The 7,192-nt window shown below is 42.4% G+C and overlaps 1 non-coding gene across 1 annotated transcript; it reads left to right on the top strand.

Moving 5' to 3' along the window:
• The first annotated feature begins 5,651 nt into the window (after positions 1-5,651).
• TRNAK-UUU (transfer RNA lysine (anticodon UUU)) lies at positions 5,652-5,724 on the top strand. The gene has a single exon. It is a non-coding gene; the product is annotated as a tRNA-Lys (tRNA).
• Positions 5,725-7,192: the final 1,468 nt, after the last annotated feature.

The raw sequence follows: 7,192 nt of genomic DNA on the forward strand, positions 1-7,192 counted from the left end.
TGATTGTGGCTTTTAGATCTTCTGTGTCCTTAGTAAGCTTCTTTCTGGATGTTCTCTCCTTCACAGAAAGTGATGTATTGAAGTCTCCTACTATTATTGTGGAGCTGTGTATCTCTCTTTGCAGTGGTGTCAGAGTTTGTTTTATGTATTTTGAAGGCCTGTCGTTGGGTGCGTAAATATTTAATACGGTAGTATCTTCTTGGTGTATTGTCCCTTTAATCATTATATAGTATCCTTCCTTATTCTTTGTGGTGGATTTAACTTTAAAGTCTATTTTGTCAGAAATAAGTATTGCCAACTCTGTGCTTTCTTCATTGTTCTTTGCTTGATTTATTTTTTTCCATTCTTTGAGTTTTAGTTTGTTCGGGTCTTTTCGTCTAAGGTGTGTTTTTCATAGGCAGCATACAGATGGATCATGTTTTTTTAATCCATTCTGCCACTCTCTGTCTCTTTATTGGCGCATTTAGTCCATTTAGATTCAGCATAATTATGGATAGGTATGAGTTTAGTGATGTAATTTTGATGTCTTTTTTGTGTTGTTCCATTTCTCTTTCCCACTTAGTTTTTTTTGTGCCACATAGCTTTCCTTTATATACTGTCTTTTCCATTGTTGTTGATTTTGTTTTTGTTGAGTCTTTATGTTTTTCTTATATTTTATTTTAATGTGTAGGATTGTTAGCCTTCTTTGTGGTTACCTTTTTACCCCTGTTTTTCTATGTTTAAACCGAAGTTTTATCTCCCTTTGACTTCCTCTCCATATGAAAGATCTATGACTATATTTTTTAGTCTTTCTATTGATTTAATGTCATCGTCTTTTACATAATGATGTCTCTGTATCCCTGTTTTGAGCTTTTTTTTTTAATCTTGACTTATTTTTCTCATTTTCCTATCTGGGTTGATACTATCTGGGTTGATAATCTGGTTTTTCTGTCTTGTGTTCTAGTCTTGGGTGGTTATCTGATGTTATTGATTTTCCAACCAGAAGACTCCATTAAGTATTTCTTATGGTTTTGGTTTGGTTTTTGCAAATTCCCTAAACTTCTGTTTATCTGGAAATGTCCTAATTTCACCTTCATATCTGAGAGATGGTTTTGCTGGATATATGAGTCTTGGCTGGCAATTTTTTTCCTTCAAGGCTTTATATATGTCATCCCATTTCTTTCTTGCCTGCATGGTTTCCGCTACGTAGTCCAAGCTTTTTCTTATTGAATCTCCTTTGTAGATGACTTTTTTGTTTATCCCTAGCTGCTCTTAAAATTCTCTTTATCTTTGGTTTTGGCAAGTCTGATGATAATATGTCTTGATTACTTTCTTTTTGGATCTACATTGTATGGGGTTCGATGAGCATTTTGGATGGATATCTTTTCATCTTTCACAATATCAGGGAAGTTTTCTGCCAACAGATCTTTAACAATTCCCTCTGTGTTTTCTGTTTTCCCTCCCTGTTCTGGTACTGCCATCACTCATAGGTTATTTCTCTTGATAGAGTCCCACACGATTCTTAGGGTTTCTTCATTTTTTAAAAATTCTTTTATCTTATTTTTTCTTTGGATATATTGGTGCCAAGGTTTTAACTTCAATCTCACTGATTCTGACTTCCAGCTCCTCGATTCTGCTCCTCTGACTTTCTCTTGAGTTGTCTAACTCTGAAATTTTATTGTTAATCTTCTGAATTTCTGATTGCTGTCTCTGTATGGATTCTTGCAGCCTATTAAGTTTGTCATTATGGTCTTGAATAACCTTCTGAAATTCCTCAACTGCTTTATCTGCGTGTTCCTTGGCTTGTTCTGCATTTTGCCTGATCTCCTTTGTGATCTCTTGAAGAGTTCTGAATATTAATCTTTTGTATTCTACCTCTGGTAGTTCCAGGAATAGCTCTTCATCTGGAAGATTCCTTGATTCTTTGATTTGGGAGTTTGTTGAAGCGATCGTGGTCTGCTTCTTTATGGGATTTGATATCAACTATTGTCTCTGAGCCACCTGTAAGTTATCATATTAATTTTTTTATGTTTGCTTACTGTGTCCTAGCTTCTTGCTTTGTTTTGTTTTAATATACCGAAATAGGTTGCTCAAGTGAGCTAACCTGATTATTGGAGCCTTTGAAGTTCTAATATCCTGTCACCAGATGGGTAGAGCTGTTACCAGGTGTATGAGCCTAGGAATCCATTCACTTTTCATGTATGGATTCAGCTCAGGTGTCCAGGGAGTGGGTCACAAAGTGTGCGGTGCAGGCTCTCACCTATGGTCTTAGAGGAGCTGTGGTGATTGGTGTATGCACAGGTTTCTGGTTGCAGCAGGAGGTCACACTCTGACCAAGGAAGGGGGCTTACAGACTTCCGCCAAGTGTTTGTGAGGAAGGTGTGTCCCTCTTCTCTAGAGCACAGAGGTGGGTGGACTCTGCAACCTTCCCATTACACCAAATGCTTTTGGGTGTAAGGACTGGGAGGCACCGCTTATCTTTGGATCCCTGTTGTGGGTGGCTGGGTAGTGTGGGTGGAGCCACCAGTCCTCGGGCCCCTGATGTGGGTATGTGAGGACCCTGCTTGATAGGCAGAGTGGTGTCAAATGTCAAGAACCCACATCTCCACTGCACAGCTGAAACAGGTGAGGTCAGACCTCAGGCACATACACCCTTGCAATGTAACAACAGGGGCCTGCTGCTGAAATGGGGCTACATGGGTTCATGCAGTGCTGACAGACATTCAAAGTTTGTGGATCACTTGTGCATGGACAGGAGCCACTTCTGCCCCAAGTTCCCAGTTAAGGGGAGCTGGCAGATTATTTTTCCCCTGTTTGTTAATTTGTTCCTCCTCCAAGGCCAGGGGAATGGCTCAGGTTGCACAGCAGAACCTGTCTCTGGCCCAGGAAAATCAACTGTTTCTGAAGCCGGCTCGGGGCAAAGGGAAGTTGGATCAGATAAATGGGAGAAACTTCTTTCAAAAGGGGAGCTATTACATCTCCATGGTAAATTACATGCAATTACTTATGCCGAGAGGGCTGTTTTTCACTGATTCTGGAGGCATGAGTAGATTCTGTGCCACTGGCTCTCTGTGGCTACGGAAACTGGTCCCAAACACTACTGCCAGCCCCACCATGGTCTCACCAGGGGATCGGGACTGAGGGGTGCTTATTCCCACCCAGTCAGGTTGGGCAACTCCTTGCTGCTTCAGAATCACCTCTCCCTCTCTCTGCTGCTCAGTCTGATTTCTTAACTTTGCCTTTGATGTTCAGGGCTCCTAGTTTCTCGTATACATAATTGATACACTTGCTTCTTCAGGTCTTTGTTGTAAGAGGGACCACCTGAAGTGTCTGATTACTCTGCCATCTTGGCCCCGCCTCTTATACAAGTACTTTATGTGACACTACTTGCAATCCCTATAATGTGACAGCACACTCCCACTTTCCACCCTGGGTTTCCCTTGTCCATTCAACCAGCTCCTATCCCTTTCTGCCTTCTCTTTCCATCTCCAGACAGGAACTGCCCATTTAAGTCTTGTATATTTACTTGACTAAGAAGCAAGCTCTTCACAGGTATTATGTTTTATAGTCCAGTCTAATCTTCATCTGAAGAGTTGGCTACGGGAATGGTTTTAGTTCACATCCATTGAAATCTTGAAAAGCATTACAAAAAAGTAATAAACTGAAAGGACAGGATAATGATCACCTGTGAGCACACATATTTGCTCCCTTGTCTTTTTGAGGCTTAGCCCATTTTAGATTTCCAAAGCCTCTTTAATGTTAGTTGTCAATTCATGAAAGAAGATACTTCCCCTATATCAATTCTCCCTCCCGGGAACACCTCAGGAATTAGCCACTGAAAGTCAATTCAAGAATCTTCTACTTGTTGCAACATAAGAAATAAAACAACCACGAAGGGACTTGAACCCTCAATCCTCTAGATCTGAAATCAGACACCTTACCCATTAGAGCCTGCAGCCAATGCTGTGAGGACACTGTACAAGCATATAAGTGAAAGTGCTGATAAGGAAATATTAGGTTTCTGTTTTCAAATTTTTAACTTTGCAATTGGAGGTAATTTTTACAACATTCAAAAAATGAGTCAAATATTATCTGAAACATTTGAAAACAATTACTTAGGTATAATAAACCGAGGCTGTGAGATGACCAGAAGTGACATATTTCTTCAAGGCTACTCTCATTTGAGTTACTTATAATGAGCATGCATTTGGGTACAGAATTATGAGCCAAGTATTGAACTCTGCAATAAAGGGCAGATGACAGCAACAAAAGAAGGATTGCCAGAAGTTGGTATCTTCAGACCAAAGAAAATACTGTGTGGCTCCAGGGAGAAAAGTCTAGAAGCTCGGAAAAGAGCTGCTTTTGTCAGAAATGCCTGCTTTAATGCCAGGAAAATGTTTCATTATAATCCATTCATAACATAGGCTTCAAAAACTTGATCCCCTGCCAACAAGTCAAAGAATCACCTGATACAGAGGTGGGATGAGATAGTGGGTCCCAAACCTCCCTGGGAGAGTGGTCCCTATGTCTGAGATGCAGCTTCTTGACTTCCAAGCTACATCAAATGGATAGAAGACAGCCAAAATAGCTTGGAGGGATGCTTTACTCATTGAAATGCTAACTAACCCCAGGGTATTTTGCTAAAAGTCCTTGCCTAGTTTCCCTGTGGATTGATCCACAAAACAATTTTAGGTGATTTTATGTGACCCAACTCTGCATTGTATATTGGTACGGTAGGAAAGATGAGAAATCTACAAATTCCTAAAGTTAAGTAATCACAAATTCTCTCAGTTTTCACATAATCTTAGTTTCTTGGGAGTGCCAAGTTATTTGAAAGAAATAAAGAATTATCTTTTCCCATTCCCTGCCCTGCCTTTCCTCCCCAGAGGTATTAAGCTTTCCTTCACTTCAAAACTTCCCATTTGTTTCCATATCCGTTGTACAGTATTTTCTCCAGGTTTAGGTCAAAACTCAAAAACTGTCTTAGGTCATATGCTGGATGGTATGTCCTAGTGTACACTAATTCATCCAGAGAATTATTTTTTTCCTTTGGATATGAATAGGAAACAGCATTCAGGACATGAAGACCTGAAGAAGGAAGAGCAAAAGGAGACGGGAAAGAAGGAGGAGGAGAAATAAAATGAATAGAGGGAAGAGTGGCTTACAGATGGTAGAGAAGTTGTATCGTGAAGAAAAGCAAGCATAGAGATGCAGAAGTTTAAACCCATGTGCATTTGCTTGCCCACCATTATGGAACATTCTTGGCAGTCTTAAATTTTTCTCTCCTTCAACTCTTTACTCCTCTGCCTCCCAAGGCTGCAAGAAATAAGTACAAGACAATGCAGAGGGATGCAAAGAAGAGTAACATGAATGTTGCTTCAAGAAAAATAGATGTAGGTGGACGTGAAGCCCTCTGGGTGTACTAATGTGATCTGAAAGCCAGTAGTGCTTTGTCTAGGTGACCATGTCTGTTTCTGAAAGTGTAAAGAGACAGAAGACAAGATAGTAGGAATGGAAATTTTCCTAGCGATTGTAACATCTGTTTGGAACAAAATCTTCTTGGCAAGCAAAAGAATTACAAGGAAGCTATTTGGGAAGCAGGACATGGAACATATAACCAGTTGTCTTACATAAAACCTACATTGGGTATCCAAGAATAGCTGGGTAAAGAGGCCTGGGTAGCTCAGTTGGTACAGCATCAGACTTTTAATCCGAGGGTCCAGGGCTCAAGTCCCTGTTCAGGCGGTATTCTTATTTTACTCTAGTTACTGTCTCTTAGGAGCCTATTGACAATCCAGTTTTTCTTTGAGAAACCTGTCCCGACATTTACTATAGGCTTCTAGTCTCTTCTCTTCCGGCTCTTTGCTCCGCAAGAATGGGAATAGAGCAAGGGGATCAGAGAAAGAGCAAAGGGTTAAGCGATCAATTACTAGCCATAAGGTTGACAGTTTGAATCCACCCACAAGTGCTTCGGAAACCCTGGTGGCGTAGTGGTTAAGAGCTCCGGCTGCTAACCAGAAGTTCGGCAATTGGAATCCACCAGGCGCTCTTTGGAAACTCTATGGGGGCAGTTCTACTCAGTCCTATAGGGTCGCTATGAGTCCGTAATCGACTCGACGGCAGTGGGTTTGGTTTTGGTTTTGGAGGTGTTTCAGAAGACAGGCTTGGTAATTTGCTCCTGAAAGGTGAAAGCCTAGAAAACACTATGTAGCAGTTCTACACTGCACACATGGGGTCAGTTAAAGTGGAGGCAGCCCAGTCCTTCCAAATGAGGAGAAGTATTGTAAAACCGAACTTCGCTGTAACAGCGCCTCATCTTTTGTAACTTAGATTCTTCTTTGGACTGCCCTAACTAAGGGTCTCTAACAGAGGAACTGCATTAAGAGACTCAGAGAGCCAAGTAAGCATTCACTGGCACTCACAGCAAGTAGTCATTTGGAGCGGAGGGAAGGGAAACGAGGAGAGAAGTCTGGGAGGGTCGAATTCAGCTACAGAGTCTCCCTTTAAATCGTCGCTTCCTTAAAATCCCACAATGTCAATGTCGAGAGGTATAATGACTCTAACCATATAACCAAAGGTGTAGAGCCTCTTGGGAGAAAGGGGCCAAAGTGGGTCCAGCTGGCCACATGGGGTCCCTGATGCAGGCACAGTCCTCCTAAGGTGAAGAGCCTTAGGGCTCCAGCGAACCACCGTTGTGCCCTCTACTCACCCAAAGCCTGGTTTCAAGAGCAGTAAGTCATTGATTCCCTAAGTAGTCTTCTCGCCTCTAACCCAACCCTTGCATCCTGCGGTGATCCGCTCGCGTTCTCCTACCCCCAGCTCTCCTCATTGCATTCCAACCATCCCCATTCCACCCCCTCCCCCATTCCGCCACCTCTCCCTCCCCAGCCCAGGAAGCTCAGAGGGCCCCACGGGCTGGCTGTGAACCTGAACTCAACTCTGCATCCCAGAAGTTTCAATGTGGGACTGTAGAAGGTACGTGGGAGTCAGAGTGAGGCAGCAGGGCCCGGGACCCCTAGGACACGCTTTGACTGAAATGCCTGAGGGGATGAGGTGGCGGGGAGCAGGGCCCTAGAGGGAAGACCCAGGGACCCCGCCCAAACTGCCTAGGTGAAGTGAGAGCAGGCAGGACCCTTGCTCTCTAACAGATTTTATTCCTCGGCTGTCTTTATATTTTATGATATCTGGGTATGATAAAGACACAGCAAAAGAA

Source organism: Elephas maximus, chromosome 1, assembly GCF_024166365.1.
Source record: "Elephas maximus indicus isolate mEleMax1 chromosome 1, mEleMax1 primary haplotype, whole genome shotgun sequence".
Classification (NCBI taxonomy): domain Eukaryota; kingdom Metazoa; phylum Chordata; class Mammalia; order Proboscidea; family Elephantidae; genus Elephas; species Elephas maximus.